Source organism: Castor canadensis, chromosome 5 (assembly GCF_047511655.1).
Source record: "Castor canadensis chromosome 5, mCasCan1.hap1v2, whole genome shotgun sequence".
In the NCBI taxonomy this organism is placed as follows: domain Eukaryota; kingdom Metazoa; phylum Chordata; class Mammalia; order Rodentia; family Castoridae; genus Castor; species Castor canadensis.
In genome coordinates this window covers 2,775,224-2,798,673 of record NC_133390.1, presented here as the reverse complement: position 1 = coordinate 2,798,673, position 23,450 = coordinate 2,775,224, and the positions used below count along the sequence as shown (strand labels likewise).

The 23,450-nt window shown below is 53.5% G+C and overlaps 1 long non-coding RNA gene across 1 annotated transcript; it reads left to right on the top strand.

The window, feature by feature from the left end:
• Positions 1–8,427: 8,427 nt before the first annotated feature.
• LOC141423024 (uncharacterized) lies at positions 8,428–23,130 on the top strand. The gene is made up of 3 exons (XR_012447687.1): positions 8,428–9,475; positions 10,453–10,568; positions 22,846–23,130. It is a non-coding gene; the product is annotated as an uncharacterized lncRNA (long non-coding RNA).
• The last annotated feature ends 320 nt before the right edge of the window (positions 23,131–23,450 follow it).

Below are 23,450 nucleotides of genomic sequence, written 5' to 3'. Positions count from 1 at the left end.
GTGTCCCAAGATATCCCTTCTGTTCAGGATGGAAAATGTGACAGGTGGGAGCCAGTGAATTAAAATGCCCTTTTCCACCTCTACACAGCTGACCCGTGTGTGCACATGTGTGTGCAGAGGGCTTCAACTCCAGGCCGGCCCTGCAGTTCCCATCAGAATCTGTCCTTTTGATCCCAGGAACAATGAGGGACTTCAAAGACCCTAGGCTTCCTCGGGGGCAAAGAGGGTTCACACACCCCACCACACACACGCCACACACCAGACGCACACTGGCAAACACAGAGACACACAGACACGCATGCCACACATACTACATAATGCACACCATCCATATGCAGCCCCTATAACATACACACATGTACACACACCACACACTACAATAAACACCCTAAACACACCACACACATACACACTGCCAAACACAAACACACATCCAAACACACCAACACATGTACACTAACACACACGTGCATGTTTACATGTGCCACAAACCGCATAACACACATGTGTACACATGCCACATGCACCCACACACACACACACACACACGTAAGCCACAGGCCCTGCCTGGCTGGTGACTTGGGACAGTCCGCTCTCCTTGCGCACCACTCCACACTGAGCCAGGGGTCCTGATGTCCAGGGAGGGTCGCTCCTGACGGTTCAGGGTGACTTTGTGTGCATGCCTTGGAAGTGTGAGGAGGTTGCAGCCTCACTGAAGGTCAGGCACACAGGAAGTGGGAAGGGTCAGGGTCGAGGTCACCACACAGCTTCCTGAGGCCCAGGCCCTGGGCTTCAGAGCCCCCCACAGACCTGCACAGGAGCTTCCATACGAGGAACCACAGGGTGGAGTACACAGGTGGGCCCAGGCCCTGAAATGGTCACTTAGAACCCACACAGATGATGTGGTCCGTCAGTGGCCTCCAATAGGAGGCATAGAGGAGCCTCTGGAGGCCCACAGTGAGGCTCAGTCCAGATCCGAAAGAAACCAAAAGTGAGTGGGAGTAGCTATGCTTGTGTCAGAGAGAAGAGACGCTAGGTCCAAACTGTAGAGACTGGGCAGGTCACTGTGAAGCGACAAAGAGGTCGACTTGGGAAGAGGGAATAACCCCGTAAATAGTTTAAGACACCTGTAGGCGATGCTGCGATTAAAATTGATCTCCTTAGGCTAAATTTCCAAGTGAAACGCACAGATACTCTTCTGTCCTCTGACACTGACTGTTCCTCTCCTGGCCAAGCGAGGCAGCTTAGTGCAGCCATCACTGTGGAGTGGGCGGTGAGTGGGGGGGGTGGGGGGGGAGGTCAGTATCTTTGGGGTCACGTTCTCCTCCCCACGCAGTGTACCAGGTGAGCTGCTTAGGCTGGTCACCTGACGGCAGTGCTGGTCCCTACTGGGCATCGCCTTCAGGTGTGTCTCAGCACAATTGGGGAATGGACTGCTCCAGGGTACCTGCCACCAGTCATAAGCAAGTGTGAGAGAAGGAATCTGAGTCATGGCATCATCTCTAGTGTCAAACCAGGGGGTTCCTCGAGCAGAGGTTTCTAAGACCCCTCCAGCTCACAACTCCCGGCTGCCCCTTCTCTTTGTAAAACAGCTCCTTCCCTGATCCTGTGGAGGTGTGGCAGGCGGGCAGGGGGACACAGCCCGCAGGGTGGAAAGGAGTTTGAGAAGACTGTTTCTATACCTAGTGAGACTCCCAAGGATGGGTCAGGGCTTCCTAAGTGTTCACCAAACATTACAGAGATGCCAGAGATGCAAGAGACAGACCTCCCCCCCACCCCAACCATCCACCATCTTGCTTATTAAGACAATTTTCAAAAGTACAGAAAGTAGGAAAGTAGTATAAAATGCCTCATTTCCACCAACAATTTACCAGTGATAGATATTCTGCTACATTTACTTTCTTATGGGCTGGAGAGGTGGCTCAAGCAGTAGAGCGCTTGCCTCGCAAGCAGGAAAATTCTGAATTCAAAACCAGTACCACAAATGGATGGAATTGGAGAACATCATTCTGAGTGAGGTTAGCCTGGCCCAAAAGACCAAAAATCGTATGTTCTCCCTCATATGTGGACATTAGATCAAGGGCAAACACAACAATGGGATTGGACTATGAGCACATGATAAAAGCAAGAGCACACAAGGGAGGGGTGAGGATAGGTAAGACACCTAAAAAACTAGCTAGCATTTGTTGCCCTTAATGCAGAGAAACTAAAGCAGATACCTTAAAGCAACTGAGGCCAATAGGAAAAGGGGACCAGGAACTAGAGAAAAGGTTAGATCAAAAAGAATTAACCTAGAAGGTAACACCCACGCACAGGAAATCAATGTGAGTCAACTCCCTGTATAGCTATCCTTATCTCAACCAGCAAAACCCCTTGTTCCTTCCTATTATGGCTTATACTCTCTCTACAACAAAATTAGAGATAAGGGCAAAATAGTTTCTGCTGGGTATTGAGGGGGGGAGCGGGAGGGGGTGGAGTGGGTGGTAAGGGAGGGGGTGGGGGCAGGGGGGAGAAATGAACCAAGCCTTGTATGCACATATGAATAATAAAAGAAAAATGAAAAAAAAAAAATCAGTACCACCAAAAAGACACTCTTCCAAGACACATTTGCTTTCTTATTTGTGCATGTGTAATATTTTCCAAGGGAATCATTCAATGTGGCTTTTCATGTCTAAGTATTTCTTTGGGATCCTGAACACACAAGGACATTTCTGACATTGCTTCTATGCTAAGTGCCTTTCCACCTGACTTGCTTTTTGTTCCTTTCTCTCTCTCTCTTTTTTCTTCCTTCCTTCCCTCCCCCCCCCCCCCCCCCCCGCTGGTGCTGGGGTTTGAACTCCCCCAGTCCATTTTGCTATGGTTACTTTGGAGATGGGGGTCTCACGAACTATCTGCACAGGCTGGCCTCCTGATCTCAGCCTCCCAAGTATCTAGGATTACAGGCATGAGCCATCAGGGCCCGGCCCAACCCTGCTTTCTTCACACCTGTCTGACACGAGTCTACCTTTTCTTCAGTCCCCTGGGTACTGCTCACAGGTGGCGTGTTTGAAGGACAATACAAAGCCACCTCTGCATTTGGACTTTGTCTCTAACATTTCTTTTGCATCTAGAACATTTCCCCTTGTTCTGGATGAACACACCAAGGCCATTTTAAGAAACCTAGTAACACATTCCTGGTAACTGGGCATTGGTGGCTCACGCCTGCAATCCTAGCTATTCATGAGGCAGAGATCAGGAGGATCGCAGTTCAAAGCCAGCTGGGCAAATAGTTCGTGAGACCCAATGTCAAAAAAGTCATTACAAAAAAAGGGCTGGTGGAGTGGCTCCAGTGGCAAAAGTGCCTGCCTAGCAAGGACTGCTTAGTATTGCCGAAAAAAAGTTGCTGGCTCCAGGCATCTCTGCTTACCCTGGTGACACTGATTGTATCTCCATCTCTTTTCCTCATTTTCCTGCAAATGAGAATTTAGATCTGAATACTTCAATGGATTCCACTTACCCCTGCCAGGAAGGAAAACTTCATTGATGGTGCATGACTCAGGATGCCCCTGGTTATTCCACTTTGACAGGTGCTAGGACCAGCTGATTGTAACGCCTGCAGCCCCCTGGTGCTCCACTCTGCTCTGGCCAGAGAGGTCTGCTGAGGGCCATGGATGTCCAGTTTTCTGGGACATTTTCCTTCATCACTTTAGGATCTGTTGGTGATGAACGCCTGGATCATGGCTTCAGAGCCTGGGGAAGGAGGACTTTCCATATCTCATATCCCTGGGTTCATCAGCTGAATCCTTCTACATCAGCCATCAGGGCTACTGTTTCACCCCAAAACATAGACAGTACAGGAAATATAGATAAATGCATAATTCTTCCTCTTTTCCCCCTTAATTACCAATTTTCATGTAAGGAGTTGGCACAAAAATTACTTTCAACAGTAACAAGTGAGGTTCATTTTTTAAACTTTCTTTTTCAGTATCACTGGGAATGAATGGGCTATTTTCTTTTTCTGAGCTGGGTTTGAACCCAGGACCTAGTGGGTGTTAGGCAAGCATCTTAGCACTGAGCAGCCCCAGATCTGGAATGGACATTTGCATAGTAACAGTCCATGGCAGCCAGGCTGTCTGTGATGATCTGGCCAATTTTGGCTGTGAAGGGCTCTTCACGTTGGCTCTCTGCCCTTAGTCACGGCATCATTAGTTTCTGATCCCTTCCTTGATTTCTGGCACAAGATGAGACTCAGGCTCATGTATTCCTTCCTCTGATCTGGAATCACCCATTTATCCACAAGCTGTTAAAAAAGGTGGTTTAAGACCATACTCTGGTTCTCAGGGCTCATCTTGCCAAGTAGTAGCCACCACTTCCAACCTCCTCAGAGGCAAGAAACAGGAAATCCAAGCTTTCTTTTTAAATCATGAGATTAGAACTAGCATTTCCAATTCACATCTAAGACTATAGTGTTGTACTTACCCTGTTTGATTCTGTATGTGTATATTTTTCTCTTGCAATAATAATTTTCATACAGTCACAATTATTGGTTTTATCTAAGAAAAGAAAAAATTGTTTCACATTAATGATGCCAGGTTTAATACAAACAATAAGATCTACTGAAGATGTGTGGTTTCTTTGCCATTCTTTTTGTCCTTAAAATATATCACATGTAAAAAAAAACAGACAAAAAAAACCTACTCTAAACATTGCATTCTCACGTCATTTGAAATAAATCTTTTTTTTTTTCTTTTGGTTTGGTTCTGTTACGAACTCTATATAAATTTTTATTTTGCCGATTTCTTTTTCAGGATACTTTCTTCCTTTTAAGTTTATTTTTTGAATATGAAAAACATTCACACGGTTCTGGCGTCAAACACGCTGACCAAGTTAATTCAGAAAGTCAAGTTCCCATCTCTGCCTCCACCCACCCCTGAAGTCATCATTTTTATTAGTTTCTGATTTATCTTTCCGGAGCCTTTTTGCAAATATACATAAACACATATTTACGGTTTTTTGCCCTTTATTACACAAAGACAGCATACTACACAACGCAGACCACTTTGTCCTCTTACAACAGATCTGGAAATCTCTCCTTCCCCCTCCCTGGAGAGGCGGGCTGGCGGGATTGGAGGTGGTCCAGCAGGACAGAGCGTCAGAGGCATGGGGTTAGCACAGATTTCTAGGAATAGCTGCTGCTGGAATGCTGGAAAGAAAATGAGGTGGAAATGAGGACGTGGACGTGAAGCCACAGTCCAGGCTCTGACCCTGACCAGTGGAGTAAGTCACAGCTTGGGTCAGATTCTTTGTCCATCCTGTGATTTTGTAAGATGGTATGTGGGGCCAAATTCATATCCACCCAAATCTGTGAATGGAGCCTTCTTTGGAATAAGGGCCTTTGCAGATGTGAGCAAGTCGAGGTGAAATCAGACTGGGTCCATGGGCACTAAATCCAATGCGCTTCATAAGAAGAGAGGACAGGTGTGAGGACAGCAGCAATGCAGAGCCTGGAGCAAGAGGCCTAAGAGCTGGCCTAAGCGCTAACCATACCAGATGCTGTGGGAGGGCCAGTTATGGGGTCCCCTCCAGAGCTGCCAAATGAGCCTGGCCTTGACCTGGGGCTCTTGGGCTCTAGCACCATGAGAGAATGTGTTCCAGCCATTTTCAGGCACCCAGTGCACATCACTGTCTGGCAACCCAAGCAAGGAACCAGGGTCATTGAGAGGGTGCTGCCTTTTCTAACCACTCAGTGAGATGAAGTTTCCTTGAGGTGTGCAGAGACCAAATTGGAGAAGTGAGGAGGACCGAAACACAGTCATCTGGCAAAGGCCTGGCCAGGTGGCAGCAGTGAGTGACATTTCCTGGTGCCTTTTGCTGGCTGGCAAGAGCTGTGGGCCCTCCAGGAAAGCGTCCTGGCTGACACAGGGAGCAGGCACATCCAGAGGGGGAGCTGGAGGGGACAGCCACCTTGAGCTTGAGGACAGGAGGTACAGCCGGGCACCCAGGAGGAGATGTCCCCACAGACTACCATGGTTGCACTTAGACTGTGGTGGGCTGGAGGACTGGAGGCTATGGGTCTAAGGACGCTGATGTCCAGCCTGCCCTCTCTGTCCAAGTCTGCAGTTTATGGACACAGGACTGAACCCTGCAATGCATGGTCATAGTCTCCATTCTTGCTTAGCTGACTGAAGCATGGTGGGATTGATGGCAGCCTGTGGCCTCCATCAGTGCAAGCTCAGGGTGCCCATTCCTGATTCAGGGACTATTTGATTTGACATGACATAATAGGAGCCGTGGCCGTGTTGGACCCTCTACTGCCAATTGTGGAAGAAGAAGGTTCCCACGCCTGCCAGGTTCCTATGGGAACCTATCCAACCATACACAGTCAGGCGGAGAGGCCAGGTGCTCAGGATCCAGAGAGCCATTGGGACAGATCTTTGCTGACTGCCCTTGGGTCACCTGTCTCAAACCTCTTTTTTCTTGTTTCTTTTCCTCCTATCCCTTAAAGGGTACCTCCTCCAGCCTTGACCAATGGGCTATTTTTCTCCCCCCTGTTCCTACTCTTCTCGCCATGTCTGTGCCTGACATACCATGAAACCTCCAGGACCCTCTACAACACAGCTGATGGCTGGGACATTGCACATGGACCCTCAGGCACAGCGTGGGTTCCCATCCCACGCCTCACTGACTCACTGGAAGACCCTTGGTGCGTAGCCTCACCTCAAGTGATGCAGGAGCTCTTGTTGCCTTCTGCAGCAAGATTCTTCTGGAATTTAGGTCACAGTGCATATTACAGAGATGACTGTAGGTCAGGTATCTAGTGTGATTGGAGTGTGGAGAAACAAGGTCATGTATCTATCCCAGTGACCTGTGGGTCAGAGTTCACAGACAATCTTGAGTTCTTCCACAAAGTCTGGGACAGAAATGAAACCTATACTGCTTATGACTTGGGTCCTCAGGAGTCCCATGGGCCCTTGGCATCCCAAGATGGAGAAGTCCCCAGTGGTTGTGAAGCTGGGGGATGTTTTAGCTCCTACTTCAGGGTATGGGAGGGGGAGGTGTCTGACCGCCTGGATATCTTCTGTTGGGATGTGATGCTTGCCTTCAGGGAGGCTCTGACACTTCCCCTGTGAAATAAAGGTGCCAATGGCAGTCCATGTGGTGATTTAAGGGATCATGGACAGGGGGAGGCTTCCCAGGGTGTCACCCAGACCTGCAGGATGACAGTGCTTTAGGTGTGGGTACTGGATGGAACCTTAAGTGGGCAGTACGAGGGGGCGGTTCCAGAAAAGCCAGCCTCATCCACAAGGGTGTGGCCTGCGGACATCAGAGCCACCCAGCTGAAGGAAGCCTGTTGGTCCTGGAATTGTCCCTTCTATTTTGCTGACTGGAAGCACTAGGGCCCCCAAAGAGGACCCCAATGTTGCACATAATAAGGCTGGAAGGGCACCCACCAGGATCCGGGTGGGCTCAGGACAGAGGTGCAAGGAGAAGTATTTCTCCCTGGTTGAAGGGTTGAGCGTGTGTGAGTTTTCCCTAGGGAAGTGGCGCAGTGTAAGTGCAGCAGGGTACTGTGCAGTGTAGACACCAGGCCCTTTCTGACTCTGACTGGGGATGGTGAGGAAGGAAGCGATTCACTTGACACCAAGGGTGTTGTTACCAGGAGAAGAGGGCTGTGTCTGGGAAGGCAACAGTCACCAGGGGCTGGCCGTGCCAAAAATGACTCCCAATCTTACTCAGAGATGGCCACTCCTGCCTCTCAGCTCCCTAAGGCCTCCCACAAGCCTCCTCTGCCTTCTCATGCTGGCCATCCCACAGAGCGCTTGGGTCTGGGGACAGAGTTGACACACTGGACATGTGCATGTGTGTGTGTGTGTGTGTGTGTGAAGATGCCAGATGAAGGTTTGAACCCTCCTATCCTTCTCACCTCCTAGGGTGGGTCTGTTTAGTCCCCAGTATGGACACTTGTGAGGGTGTATGTGTGTGTGTGTGTGTATGTGAGAGAGAGAGAGAGAAAGAGAGAGAGAGAGAAAGAGACAGAGAGAGAGAGGTGTGTCTGAGGGGCTCAAGCAGTAAGATCAACTGCCTAGCAAGTGTGAGGCCCTGAGTTCAAGCCCTAGTACCACAAAAAGAAAGAGAAAACAGAGGGAGGGGGAGAAAGAGGAAAAGAGAGGGAACAAGTGCAGAGTTCACATCCCAAAGGACCATTTTCATCCTTGCTGGGTGGAGGATACAGTGGCCTTGGGAGTGCTGCCCCCCAACCTCCCCATGCTGTGACCCGTTCCTCCAGCATGTGAATTTTCTAAAATTGTCTTCTTCCCTCTCAGCTCCCATTGGCTCCGCATCCAACATCCGCTTGAATTTGACGCTAATGGAAACTCTGCCTTGTGACTAATGGGGTGGCCTAGGGTGGGGGGGAGCATGTGACAGTGAGGGCTAGGTTGAGTAGCCACCCTGCAGGGACAGCTGGGAGGGGCCTCCTGAGGCTGTTGCCCATGCCAGCTGAGTCACCTTCTTGACTTTTGGGTGAGGCCGATGCCACAGCAGACAGGTTCCCCTGGGAGCGGCCAGCTTCAAAAGGGGGACCATCTTCAGCTCACTCTGCTCACTGGGTGGGAATGAATCCAGAATTCCAGGCATTTGGGAACAGAGCAGCTGTAGGGACAGGCTGGGGCCTCCACCCCCCTACTCGGCCCCTCCTGCCTCTGCTATCCCAGCCTGGCAACTTAGCTGCTTCTGAATCTGGCCCTCGAGGTTGCAGAGAGATCTGAGAAGGGAGGAGGATGCAGCCAGGCCTCAGGAGCCTCCTCCAGCTGAGTCAGGGCTTCTCCTCCAGGCACAACAGCTCCTGTGCTGGTTGGGCTGGGAGCAGAGCTGCATTCCACACATTCATTCTGTCAACAAATATTTACCGAGCGTCTCCTTCTGGCCTGCAGGGCTGGCCCTGCGTCGTCATCCTCCTCCTTACCACGTATCAGCGAGTAGAGCACACGGAAGCCCATACCTTTTCAGAGCCTATGCTCCTGAAGGAGGCAGGAAAGGGACAAAAGGGAACTGAAAAAGCCACCGTGTCCTCGGGGCCCTGAAAGGAGCCTTGGGCCTGATGTAGGCTGCCGGGAACAGTGCTCACTGTTCCACTCTGCTGGCCACAGGTCACTTGCTCAAGCCAGGGCAGCCCTGTGAGCAGAGCTGTTTACAGGTGCTATCTGTCCCACCACATGGAGGGTGGATGGTGGCAAGGATGTCAGGATACCAGCAGGAGTTCAGTGCAAGGCCAAGGCCAGCAGGGCAGTGAGGTGGGCAAGCTCCAAATGTATATGATGATGGAGCTAAAGGGGTGTCCAGGGGATGAGAAGAACGTGGCTGAGCTGAGTAACTGGAAGGGTGGACTCGCCATCACCCCCGGTATGCACAGCGGGGAAGGCAGGGAAGCCACCATTCTGTACCGGACGTGTCTCCTTGGAGACACTAGTGGATGCCAAGTGGAGCGAGCAACTGGGTAGGCACGTCTGGAACCCTGGGGAGTAGGGCTGGAGGACACCAGGGGTCGCAGAGATGTCTCAGAACTGTGAGCGAATTTTTGATTTCCAAGAGCCGTGAAAAAGTCCTGCATGTAGTCAGTGGTGCACTCACCAAGCCATCCCTAGAGAACCAGGCTCAGAGTGTGGGGTGCAGGAAGGCAGAGCCTATTGATTGGGAGTCCTCCCGAGGACTCCAGGATTGGAGACATAGTGGTCATGGCTGAGCCTGTGTCACCCAAGCCTTCGCAGGCTTCCTCCCTGCCCTATGGAGCCCCCCAGCCCTCCTTAAGCCCTGACCACTTGCTGTTGGGGACACAGTCTGAAGGTAGGGCTGCTTCTGTGGCCAAATAAGAGACAAGACAGGCAGCCTCTTCTCCACCACCTCCGATGTGGGCCTTGCACCTAAAATTCAGGGTGGTGGACGCTGGCATGTGTGAGGGTGTGAGGTGTGTGGATATGTGCTGTCCGAATGTATCTGAGTATGCTCCTGGTGTGTGTGCATGTGTGTGTTCATGTATATTAGTGTGTTACATATGTGAGAGTATGAATGGGTTGTTTGTGGGTGTTGTGTATGGGTGTGTTTGAGAATATGTATGAATATATTTTGTGCAAACATGCATGAGTGTTGTGTGCATGCATGTGTATTTGTGTGTGTGTCTGTGTGTTTTGTATGTGTGTTTATACATGTTATGTACATGTGAACATGTGTGACTGTCGTGTGACTATATAAATATTTGTGCTTCTGTGCATGGGAGGTGTACGCACATGCGTATTTGTGTGTATGTGTGGGTGCGTTGTGGGTTAGGCGTGAGGGTGCAGCATGTGTGCATGTGGAATTTGTGTGTCTGTTTTCACATCTGGGTTGACGAGGATTTGAGTGAACTCATGCAGCAATGATTTGATGTCAAACTGCTCTGTTTCACAACTCAGACTGAGTGCACATGTCGTCCTCCAGGCTAGGAACAGAGAACTGGACGGGAAAGCTCCTCCCTACAGGGAGTGGCCTCTGGAGGACGGAGAAGGGAGACCTGAGAGGGCTGAGGGATAAGAAGAGGATGCAACCTCATGCAGGTGGGTCAGCATCTGGGGCAGGAGAGGGCAGAGGGACCCTGGACCACAGCAGAGGTAACTTCCTGTGAGTGGCCTGCAGGGACCTTGGGGAATAAACAACCCAGCTAAGACTGGGTCAGCAGTGGGCACTGGAGCCTGCCTTAGGATATGTGACCTGTGATCAACCTGGGGAGGACAGATTCAGTACAGTCTGTAAACTGGCTGGGTGGTAAGTTAATGACTGCCAGGACTCATCCTGGACAGTGGTGGGGTTAGTCACAGGAGTTAGTTTGCCCAGTGTTTCCAGGAAGATTGGAGGTCTGAAGAGAGCAAATGCCATGGGATAGGCTAAACTGTCTGGAAAATGGTGAGCACCTCCACCATGGTCATCACCACCAAAACCATAACCATGACAACCATCACCATCACTACTACCACCAAAACATTACCACTGCCATCACCACCAAAACCACAACCATGGCCACCATCACCACCACCACCACCAAAACCATTATCATAACCACCATAACCACTACCAACTACCATGACTGTCACCACTGCCATCACCACCATTACCACCACCACCATCTAGTTACTATGATTGGAGTAGTGACTAGATGCTTCTGTTTGCCTGCATCCTTTCTCCATCCCTTTTTGTGCTGACTATGCCATGTTCAAGAGAGCTACCTGCCAGGTAGGTGACTGCATACACCCAGCCCCCTTACCTCTGGGCTCTTTCCCTAGCTCAAGTCTTCCCTCCTTTGCCCTTCCACCTGGGTGTGGTCCTGGCTCCCACCTCTACAGGCCCCTCAATGAGCTAGCTTCCCCTCATCCTGCTGATGCTTCCACATCGCTCTTTTCATGAACAAATCTCTCTAGACCCCTCTGATGAGCAGGCCATCTGCTCAGACATGGAAAGGTTCCAGTCCCGCAGTGTGCCAGCCATGGCGCACACAGCCCAGAGGATCCCAGCAGCATCTGTGCAAGACTAGCACCACTGCAGTGTCTGGTGGCACCTGTGTCCAGTATCCAGAGTGAACTCAGGGGCACAGCCTGAGAAGGCCCACAGGCCCACAGGGGACCAAGCCTCAGGCAGATGAGGCAGGGCATGGCTCTGGGTTGGCGAGAGAGCCTGTGGGAATAAGGATTTACTCACCGCTGGTGTTGAGGGGATCCACAGAAAACCTCAGAACCTGTCCTGGCTGTCCTGGGGCTATGAGGGGCTGTGGAGCTCTGGTCCTGTGGCCTTGGGGAGGGAAGTGAAGGAAGTTCCAGCCTGCCCTCGGCACACAGTCCACACGGGACGGGTAAGAGTGGGCTTCTGTACTGGGCCTAAAGTCCTTTCCATCACCACCTCCCTCCCGCCCAGTCCTGCTTTCCTCACTTGCCCTTCTCTTGCCCCCAGACAGTTCTGTTTCCACAAAAGTAGCCTTCTTTCCTCTGTACTTCCTCCTCCCTTCTACCCCATCCTGGTTCTGGTTCCTCAAGGATACCAACAGCTCAGGCTCCTGCTGTCTCAAGATGGGAAGACCCAGAGAAAGTGAATCCTTAGGCCAGCAGACAAAAAGGAGCCACCAGAGCCTCTGGCTGACCTCTTCTGCCCTCCAGGATGGGAGCCTGAGGGGAACCCCCGAGGAGGGTGTGCAGGAGCTCAATCCTCCTGTTTCATGGGTGGGAGTTTGTCACTGGTGGGTCAGCCTCTTCCCAAGAGGGTCCCCCTCCTTAGTCTGGAGGTGCTTGAACTAACTCCAGCAGCCTACTGACTCCCATGACCCGGGACAAGTCAGGCAGTGCATCACTGGGCAGGTACTGGGTGGAAAGAAAATGCCAGGTAGGCAGAGGGTTGGACCAAAGCTGAGACTCTGCTGTCCTTCCAGCCCCTTCTAGGTCCCCTGGAGCCCCATTTCCTCCTAGATCTTAGTCTTTGGTGTATCTGCAGCCTCTGTCCCTCTTACATCCCCGGTGATGCCTGCTGCTGCCTCACCACTTCCTTCTTTTTTTCTTCTTGTTCTTGTCCACAATGCCAATGTTACCCTATCACTCCAAGTACCTGTTGGCTATCAGGCCATCAGTGCTACTTAGGGCATCTCATCCCTCTCTGAGAACGTCCTCCCCACAGAGACTGTGAACTGCACCCCCAGAGATCTGGGAGGTGCCCCGAATGCCCATAAAACAACCAATACTTCTTTGGAATTTCACATTTCCATGTAAAACAAAATCCACCCCATGTTAGGCACTCTATTAATCCACCCATGTCTGCTCTAACAGAAAAATGAAGTTTTCCCCTAGAGCCTTAGCAGAAATGAATGCTCCAGGAAGGAGCTTGGTCCCCAGCCTGCGGCTCTTCCTGCCCCCATGCAGCTAAGAGCACCCTGGTATTAGACATCAGTGACAGCTTGGTGGGTGACTAACCCACCAAGTAAAGAGGCACATAGTCACCCAGCCAGTGAGCAGGGGAGCTGGGACCCAGAACCTGGTCTTGGCTGGAGTAGAGCAGGGTGGGGACCTGCTGCCTGCACAAAGGCCTCTTTACCAGGCAGGAGGGTGCTGCCACCGCCCTGCCAGGCCCCATGGGACCTGCCCACGCAGACACAATGGGTGGCTTGTGCCTCTAGTCACCCGCTCCTCCTGGCCCCCTGGCCTGGTGCCACGGATGAGGTGACTGAAGGGTCAGTGAGGAGGTTCCGTGTCATTGCCAAGACCCCATGCAGGTGCCCAAGTCCCCAGAGTAGCCGAGAGTGGTTGGCAGAGCAGTCTCAAAAGATGACCACGTCCTAATATCAGAACCTGTGGCTATGGCACTTATGTAGGGAACGGGAATTAAGGTCGCTGATCTCGCCTAGCTGCAAGGTAGCAGGATGGTACCTGGTTCCCTGGGCTGGCCTGGCGTGCGCATGGCCTCTGTTGAAGAGGATTCGCCATTAGAGATGCAGAGCCCTGCAGCAGCTGGCTCTGTACGGAGAAGGATTGCCGAGAAAGCATGGTTCCGAGAGGACATGTTCCCGGAGCGTCAGGGAATGCAGCCACAAGTGGTCTAGTCCACTTGCGTGTGTTGGGGCTGTTAGGGTGCAGAGGAGCTGCAGGACGGGTAGTGGGGGCCTGGGGCTGCAAGGGTGGGGAGAGGTAGAGGGACTATTTCCTTCCCAGGGTGCCCTGGGGTGTGAGCTTGTGGCTGTAACTGGTGCTTCCCATCCCATTACAGGTGGGTGAAGGCATGGAGCTCACCGACCTGGGGTCTTTGGGGGAGCCAGGCTGAACCCACACCCAGAGGGAAGCCTCAGGCACCCGCTTTTGGTTAAAAAGTGAACACATGCTGCAGGTGTTGGGTGCTGGAAGAGGTGTGGGAGAGGAGGGCAGCAGGTGGGGGGACACCCAGCAGGAGGAGGAGACAGGGGAGGAGGCAGGGGCACCTGGAGGAGGTCAGGTGACAGGGAAGGGCTGGCTGTGGGTATGTCCAGTTGGATTTGAAGCAAGGCCCTCCTGCCCTGCCATGTCCACCCAAGACTAGGGAAGGCAGTGATCCTGGGGTGGAGGCTTTCTTAGATCCTGTATCAGTTTCCTGGGCTGCTGTAACAAAGTATCAGAAACGAGGGGTAGGAGTGGGGAGGGGAGGGTTGGGGAGGGTACATCGTCTCACAGCTCTGGAGGCAGAAGTCCAAAATCATCTGGTTCCTCCTAGATGCCTGAGGAGGAATCTGTTCCCAGCCTGGATAGCTGCCAGCCATTCTCAAGGCTCCTTGGTTTATAGACGTTTCACTTCCACTCTGCCTCCACCTTCACAGGGCGTCCTCCCTGTGTCTCTCTGTGCCAAATTCCATCTCATGAACACACCTCATCAGATTATGTTCTCTCATCCAGTATGGCGTCATCTCAACTTGACATGTGCAGAGACCTGCCTTTTGGGTACAGTCACGAGGACACGGTTTTGAGGGGCACAATTCAGCCCCCATCCTTCATGGCGCAAAGCAGCATCTGCCCATGAGGGTGACCCAGGACGTCAGAGTGGCTATGTGCCGTAGGTCCCGGGTCCCACGGGGTGGCAAAGGCTGTCAGCTGAGGGCCAGGTGCAGACCCCTTTGGGCCTGGGTCTCCTGACCTGTTGGACAGGATAGTAAAAATGAACACATGGCTTTCAGGAGTGAATCCAAGTAGATTTTGGAGCCCATCAGGGACCCTGTATAGGCAAGTGTCACCATCAGAGAGGTCAGTAGCCCTGGACAGAGGCTGGGAGCATGCAGGGACAACAGCGACATCCTGGGGAGGGGCTCGCCACTTCTCCAGCCCTGTCTCCTCCAAAGCTTCTCCGAGTGGCCATTGGGAGCAGGCAGGCCTCCAACTCTGTAGAGGGCCTGAGGCGTCAGAGTCTCTCAGCACAGGGCTGGGGCAGGGCCCGAGAGAACAGGAGGTTCCTAAACAGGTGTCCACGGCCACGCGGGGCAGCCTGCAGGTCTGAGGGCAGTGTCTGAGTGAGCTGCTCAGGGCTATGGGAGAGTGTGGTTCTCAAACACCCTGCCAGGTCATTAGGGTCTCCCCAAGAGTAGTTGGCACAGGGAGAGCCACCCGTGGGCCATACTTCAGAGATTGTTACACAGGAGAGTGGGGCCCTGGAAGGCCAGGGGAGGATCCCACACTCAGATCCCCTGTTCTGCTGAGCCGGTGCCCTCTCCCTGTGTTACACCTTCCACCCCAGCCCTACTGGTATGAGGCTTTTTCACTCCTTTCTATCAGGGGAATGAGCCTAATGACTGAGGTGACACGAGGGGCTTCTTCCATTCTCCCTGGACATAGGACCCCCACAAGAGAGAACTTGAAACACTGCCTGAAGGCTCAGGTGCTGACTTGTGACTGGGGGCAGATCAGTGTAGGATGCATGTGCGTGGGGCCTTAGCACAGAAGTATCTGCCGTCCATGTTTAGACACTGGCAGGTGGGCCGTGGAAGCTGGTTGTGGTGACTGGCACCCAGTTCCCTGACATAAGCCCTCTAGTCTAGGGGTGACTCAGGAGGCGCTGTCTCAGAACTTGTCAAGCCACATGCAAACTGCACAGGTCAGCTCACCAGGAACTGTGCATTCCAACGGCCAAGTGTCCTCAGAACTGCCTTTAGAGGCTGGGGTGGGAGATTTCTGTCTCTTGGTGCTCTGTGTCCAAGGCAGGCACAGGGCATACATGCCCTGGGATGCAAAGCAGGTACCAGTGCATCAGTGCATTCCTGTGTGTGGCGGACTGGAGTGCCACCCACTGCCACTTGAGAGACCACATCACCACCTGCTTGCTGGACACTTTGCTCACCTGGTCAAATATATGAGGCACACATTTGGGTCCTTGAGACTTCAGAAAGGATGGCTCCATCTCGACCCAGACACTCTTCTTCTCTAGGCTGGAAATGCTGGCTCTAGGGCGAGAATCGGAGGTCAGCAGAAGCCCTTCCAGACTCTACCTTTCTTCTCAGAAGACCCTGCCTCCTCCTCCCTTGGATCAGCTTCCAGGTCCCTCTGCCTCCCCTGGGGCTGCCTGGGGCTCTTCATTGCTGAGAGCAGCTCCCCCAGGTGTCCATGGGCCCTAGGGCGAGACTGTGTCACCTCCCCCTTACCTGAGCCCCAGGTAAGGGGCTGTCGTCCACTGCTGCCAAGGGCACCCACCAGGGCCAGAAATCCTGCTTCTTACACTGTTTCAGGAGAGGGAGCCCCCCCTCCCCCAGATAGCCACTCCTGGACTCTCCTGGGTTGGGATCAGGGCTGTCCTCTTCCCATCTCTGAGATCCTTCCTTCTGTTCTCAGTGTGGGCACTGAGCCCTGGTTCTCCCCTTCCATATAATAATGCTGACACATGTGTGACTATTTGTGGCCAGATGTCCTTCCCAGCATCTCTCATCCAGGTTCCTCCTCTTTCTCAGGAGGTCTTGATCATCAGTCACCAGCACTGCTCTAAGGTCAGGTGCTCAGCCTGGCCAACTAAGACTCCAGAGGCCACACTCTCGGGAAGTAGAACACCAACCTCAGCAGACAGTTCAGAGAGAGTAGAGAAGAGAAAGAGGGTCTGCTCTGCACCCAGGCTGGGAGATCGGTGACGCTGCTCTGCTCTGCGTGGCTCAGGCTGTGACTGGAGCACAGCTGACCATCCTCGAAGCCCTAGCACATCACGGACCTCATTAATATCTGATACACAGGTCTACCCAGAGTGTCTGGAGGTTAGGTTCCATGCCCAGGGTGGTTGGCCCTACACCCTTGCAGGGGCCAGGAGGAGCCAGAACACTGTCCCTCAGCCAGCCAGACCACTGTGAGGTGGACCCATGCAGAGGTCACAGGGAGAGTAAAGGGGCCACAGGGCAGGAGCAGCAGCAAGAAGGGAGGGCCCTGGGATCTGAGATGCTCAACAGGGCCTGGGCAGACCCCCATAGTCACACCATGAGTACTGGGGACAGGTGGCCTATGTACTTGTCCTGACTCTCCCAGTTGAGCATAGCCTGGGCCTGTCCTCAGTTTCTGGTCCCAATTTCCCTTTCTGTTCACAGAGGCACCCAATTTTGGATCAATTAGACAAACTCAGTAAAGACGGGAGATGATTTTTCCTGATAACCCCTATAATGGATTGAATGGTGGTCCCCAAATTTGCATCCACTCAGAACCTGTGAATGTCACCAGTCTTGCAATAAGAGTGATTAAGGTGAGGCTCTGGAGGTCAGCTCATCATGGATGAGGGTGGGCTCTAAATGCAGTGTCCTTATAAGGACAGAACAGGAGAAGCCCAGCTGCAGGCACATACAGGTGGACCATGTGACAACAGGCAAAGGACCCAGGACCTGAGGAATACCCCAGGACAAGCAGCCAGGAGAGGCAGGCATGGCTGTCGCTCAGAGACTCGAGGGCTGCCTGCCCACACCTCGATCTTACACTTCTGATCTCCAGAACTTTAGGACAATACAGATCTGCGGTGTAAGCCACCCAGTCTGTGGCACTTTGTTACGTTGGCCACAGGAAAGGAATATGCCCCCCGGCTGCTCTGAGGGACACAGCAGTGACTCAGCTCAGCCCCGCCAGCACGCAGCATTGGGGTTAGGTGCAGGGGTGGGGTGGTGAGGAAAGGCCTCCGGGCACTCAGAAGTAGGATCCGCTCTACTGCACAGTGGGGGGAGGAGGCTCATATGAGCCCTCCATTCCCAAACCACAGCTCTGCCCCACCTCAGACCCTGTCTGTCATCACACCGCCCAGGCTGAAGGATCCTGGGGAAAGGGTCTGAGCTTTCAGTGACGCCTGGATCATCCCCGAGCCCTGAGAACCTCTCCCGCCTCTGTTCTTGGATTCTTAGAAAAGGAGGAACCTGTGGCTAGCCGTCCCTGGGCGTGAAAACAAAGGAGCACGAACTGCAGAGTGCAGAAGCTGTCTCAAGAGAATGATGCAGCAAACCTCAGGGCCTGCGTCCCCTCCGTGCTGGATGCCCAGCCCCAGTGCTCAGCAAGGATGGACACAGCACAAGGTCCCTGACTTCTGGTCGACTGCAGTGTATTGGCAGATAGGACCCTCCTGTCCTGGGGCTCGCTGAGGGCACAGAGCGAGGAAGCCAAGGCTTTGGGAGGTCTGAGAAAAACACAGGTGCCTCCAGGCGCATTCTGCTTGGGGGAGGCATTGGTGTAGGTAAACTGAGGCACCGCTGGTATGTACAGAAAGTTTGGGACAAGGAGCAGAGGGTACCTGAAGATATGAGCAGAAGAATGTGGTCAGGGCCAGGAGTTGGGGGCACCCTGCTGACAGCGGGTGCCTTGGAGGGGGCTGGACTGGGTGACCACGAGGACACCCAGTCTTCCTTCAGCTCAAGGTGGGCTGAGGCTGCTTCTCTGAAAGCCTTTGCAAATCTCTGAGGTGACTAACATGTGCTCCTTCCCTGAGCAGGAAGCGGCAGTGACAAACGCAGGGCTAGGAGGGGACACATGCAGGGTCACAAATCGCTACTCCAGTCTGTTTCTTCCACCCAGGAAGAGTTTGGGCTCAGGCTAGGCCTTCATGGCACACAGAGCCCTGCCCTCTCTGACCCCCAGCGGCAGCTGTATTGCTGCTCATTAGGGTCTTTTGAGGATCCTTTCATCTCAGTGAAATTGCAGGTTTACAGTGGCCAGGACCCCTGCCAAGGCCCTCAATTAGCTGGAGTTCTCTGGTGACCACAGGGTGGCAAGCCTGCTGCTCTGGGAGCTCCTGGGAGCCCGACAGGGGAGAGAAAAGCTGCTTCCGCCACTCCTTCCTCTCAGGGCCTGACCCTGGTGTGTGAATCATGGAAGCTGCTCTAAAAGCCCGGCACAGTGGGGAGAAGGGGGTGTAGGCTCAGTGGTTGGTACTCAGCTGGACATGCAGCCTGAGCCCCTGGGATGCCCCCCTGGGCTCTGAGGACTGTGATGTCACTGTGACTCGACACAGCTGCCAAGAGCCCGGTGTGCAGGCCCCGGCTGGCCAGCTCAGCACTGACGCAAATCAAAAGCTTCCAGCTCTGCGAGCAGCTGCCACCCGCCACTCAGCTGGCAGCCTGTGGTCCACAGAGAGAGGGCGGCGGTGGCTGTGCTTGGGGCTGGCATTTGAGACAATCAGCTGCTCTTTAAAGGGCGGCCAGCGTGGCATGTGGGGCTCAAGAGTCAAGGAGAGACCGCCAAACTCACAGGTCCTGGCAAAGACAGCTGCCCCAGGGAGCCACGCTTCCTGCCTGCTGGTCATCTCCCTCCCCGTTGCCCTGTTCCTGGGGCCACTAGGGTTCTTTTGTCATTAGTTACTTGGCTAGTGTAGTGCTTGAAGCACGGTGGGAAGGCAGGGCAGGTGGACACAGAAGCCAAGAGACAGGTGCTCTGCCCATCCCAGGGGGTGAGAGTGACACAAGGTGATGGGAGAGGACTCAGGGCACTGAGCTGGTCAGAGCTGCCTCCCCACAGCTCTGAGGGTTGGTCTCACCTTTGCAGAGACCCTCTTGCCACAGTGCCTCATGACCACACAAGCACACGTGGGGGGAAACTGCGGGAAGGAAAAGGTTTTCTAAAGTCCATGAGGGGTGCGGGATGGGCGGTCATGAGGACTGCAAGCTTCCTTCTAGGCCCACCCAAGCGGGCTGGCATGGGAAACTTGGCCACCCTAGAAAGAGCCACCCACAGCCCAGATTCTGCCAGTTTCCCAGAGCATTCCGTTCCGCCTTAAACGTGCATATGCGAACCCATAAGTGTGCACACACATGCACACACAAACACGCGAGCACACAGTACATAGCTACGTAGGTATGCATACGTATTCTTAGTGTAAGCCTCACGTGTGTGCTCGTGCGTGTGAACACACACACACACGTACACACTGGTATATTCACACACAAGCCCATGGTGACAGGTGCAACAAGTAGGGGGCTTTTCAGGGTTTCATTCCTCTCCTGCCCAACGCAAGAGCCTCTCTCAGAGTTGGAGGGCATAGCTTAAGTGGAAGAATGTCTGCTTAGCAAGAGAGAGGCTTGCTAAAAAAAAAAAGGGAAAAAATACCCTCTCCTCTCCCTGACCCTTCCTGCTGTATACACGCTGAGTGGGGACAGCAATCCATTCCACTGTACTCTGTAGACATGGAAGAGCAGTACGGCCAGCCTAGAAAGGCCACCTGGGAGGGTGACAGTGGGACAGCTGCTCAGGGTTGGGGGCAGGTCTAGTGTGTGCACATGACAAAGCTGTGGACAGTGGTTTGACGTCCCACCCCAAGGGCACCTTTGCCCTCAATAGGCAGCCAGGGTGAGAAGAGGACCCAGCTGGGCTACCTGCCCACCACAAGCACAGTCGGGGCGTGTGGGTGTGACAGCTGTGGCAGAGACACTGCGGTGCCCAGAGGAAGCCCTCTGTCTGCACAGCCCAAGGTCACTGAGTGGTCAGAGTTGGGTGAGGGAAAACACAGCAACCAGTCCTTGGCCAGCGTGGGAAGCCCTCAGTGGACAGGACCTCTGGGGATGCAGCCTGTGCATTCCTGCCTTAAGAAGTGAGCTGGCATCAGTACTGGCTACCTTCAGGCCAGCCAGCCAGGCCAGCAGGAAGGCCGAATCCCCACAGATTGTATGGCTTTGTCCCAGCCTCACCCTGAGCTGAGATGCTGTTGCTGCATGAGGCAGACCCAAGAATCCCGGCAACCTGGGCTCCCACCAACAGCTCAGGGACATCCCTGAGTCAGGGCTGTGGGATGGGGTTACCCACGAGGTCATAAAAACAGCAGATGCTTTTCCAAACAGGGCCCAGAGCGGGTGGGATTGCTGGAGGAGAATCCAGAACATGGAGCAGGATTGCAGTGGAGGTCAGAAGGAAGGTGCCACTTCAACAAACAGACAGATGGTGGCTCTTGGCAGGGCCCCCTTGCAAGGGCTGAGGCTGTCTGAACTGTCTCTCCCACTGGGGTTAGGGGCTGCATGCCTCCAGACAGTTCTGTGTCTTTGGATTACCCGGGTAATGCCCCCTCTGCGGGGCCAGGATGCCTGGTAGTCCTGTGCTCCGTGGCTTCCATGGGCTCCAAAGATGACCAGCAAAACTATAGCCTCTTGCTGTGCTGCATGGTGGGGATGGGAGTGGAGGGCAGCAGCTAGGGCTCCCCAGGAGGTCCCGTGTCACCATGAGCTCTTCAGGCTGGAGTCACCCTTTTGGGTATGCATTGGCTTTGTTCTAATGACCTAGATAATTGGCCCAGGCTGAGATCACCAGTGGACCTTGGTTGATAGTCACAGTTCCCACAGGGAGAGCGGATGGTCATCACATGCAAGTGGACACTGCAAGTGGGGACAGGGCTGAAGAAGGGGGATCAGCCAAGCTCAGATTTCTGCCCCAGGCACAGCAGAGGTGGCAGAACCAGTGGGTCAAGAAACCTTCCCTCTCCTAGCCAACATCCCATTTACAAACAGGGAAGATTTCCCAAGTGTCACTGGCCAGCCCGGAGTTGATGCCAGCACCACACACCTGGTCCCTTCTTCTCTGTTTATAGGAAGAAAGTCCCAGTGGCCCGCAGCCATAGCCACACACCCCCAGGACAAAGGGAGAGTGTTTCGGCTGGTAGCAGCCAAGCACACAGAACTCAGCCAGCAGTTTCTGTCTCCCTGCCCACACCCAGGCAGCCACGGAGGTCAGTGTCCTGACAGTCAATATTCCCACACTCCAACCTGCCCTTCAGTTTCTAAGACATAAATATTTGCTCTTCCATTAAGAAAATAATCAGAAGTTATCCTCTAAGTGGTGTGTACACACAATTGCCCTTCAGAAACCAAGGCCGCTCTTTCTAGACAGTGTGAGGAGAAGTCCGCGTAGGCTCCAGAGTGCAAAACAGAGCCCGAGTGCATGCCTGGGGTGCCTGGAAAGGAAGCAGAATGTGAGGAGAGGGAAGGTTGCAAGAGGCCCTGGGCTTGAGACCAAGGCAGGAGGAAGTAACTCTTAGCCACTGGGCACATTAGCATCCCAACACCCAGCAAAGGCCTCACTGTAAGGCCAGCACAGTGCTGGGCAGGGTGCCGGTGTGGGGAAGGGAGCCATTTCCAGGCTCCAGCTCTCACATGGCCTTGCCAGAGAAGCATTAATCCAGCAGAGACAGAGACTTTCAATTTGGCAGAGAAAGGTCTGACTCTTGCTGATCGCATGACCTTAGCCTCTCCTGGCCTCAGTTTCCTGAGGTAACCCCAGCTCCCTCGCACCCAGCTTCCTGCCCTAGGCTGGAGTGGAGCTGAAGCTGGGGGCCATAGGGGTACGAGCCGGCTCCTGCCAGCTGTAGTGGTCAAGAGCCACGAAGGCCTCTCTCCCCAATGCCACCTTCAGCAACCTCACACTGGTAGCTTCAAATCTGCCCCCGTGGGAGTGTTTACAGGACAGGAATTGGCAAATGCCAGGCATCAGAGCCAGGCAATAGTCTGCCACCACCTCTTGCCCTTCTCCTCTGGGGCTGAAGTAAGGATGGTGTATGAGCCTAGGACTCTGTAGGCTGATGGAGTCAGTAAGTACTTAAGAAAACAAAGGAACAATCAAATAAACAGCCACGGCCATGCTGACTCCAGTGACCTTCATTTGCTGAGCGTGGGTCTCAGTCAGGGGGCTCTCCAGATAGCCATAGGCACATTTTTTGGACACCCCAGGTGATCCACACTGCAGTGGGGGCTACATGATTGCCCCTTTGTAGTGACATCTCACAAGAGCCTCTGGAGAGTCCTGCCACAGTTACAAAGGCCTGAGCACAGGGCTGTGGGACGCTGACTGCCTTTCTTTAAATATTAATGGAGTGCTGTCATCTATCCAGGCCTGGCATATACATTACTCTCCTTTCTCTTCTCAGGTGGCTCCAGTCGGTTGCTGCTGATGCCCTGGCCTGGCCCTCTGCCCAAGGGCCCCTCCAGACCTTTTGATGGGAACAGAGCTTGGACTGAATTTGGTGAACTTCCACTGATGTGGATTTAATTCTGATCTAGGATTAGGGGGAGAGGAAGGGTGTCTGGCCTCCCAGATCCCCAAAATCTCATCTGGACCTGTTACTTTAGCCCTCAGGCTCAGGTTCCCCATTTGAGAGGGAGGATTATGGGAACTGTGCTCCTGGCTGAAGCTCAGTAAGGATGGCTTCTGTCTTATTTCACATTAATGACATTTTCCCACAAGCCCTCTGGTTTCCATGGAGAGCAGGGGATCGCTGGGCCTGGGGGTGGGGGTGCAGGAAGGGCACCCTGTTTATTTTCAGGCAGCAGAAAAGGTTAGGCAACCTGAGTGGGCTGGGAGGGGACAGACTCATGGTCATCCCATGTTAACCACGTGACTGACAAGAACTGGCAAGTGGCTGGGGAACTTTCATAAGGAAACACTTAGGTCTGGTCACATGCACAGAGAGCATGCTGGGGCCCATCCTCCCCGACCTGGAGGCCTCCATCCTTCTCCTCCCATTTCTGCTTC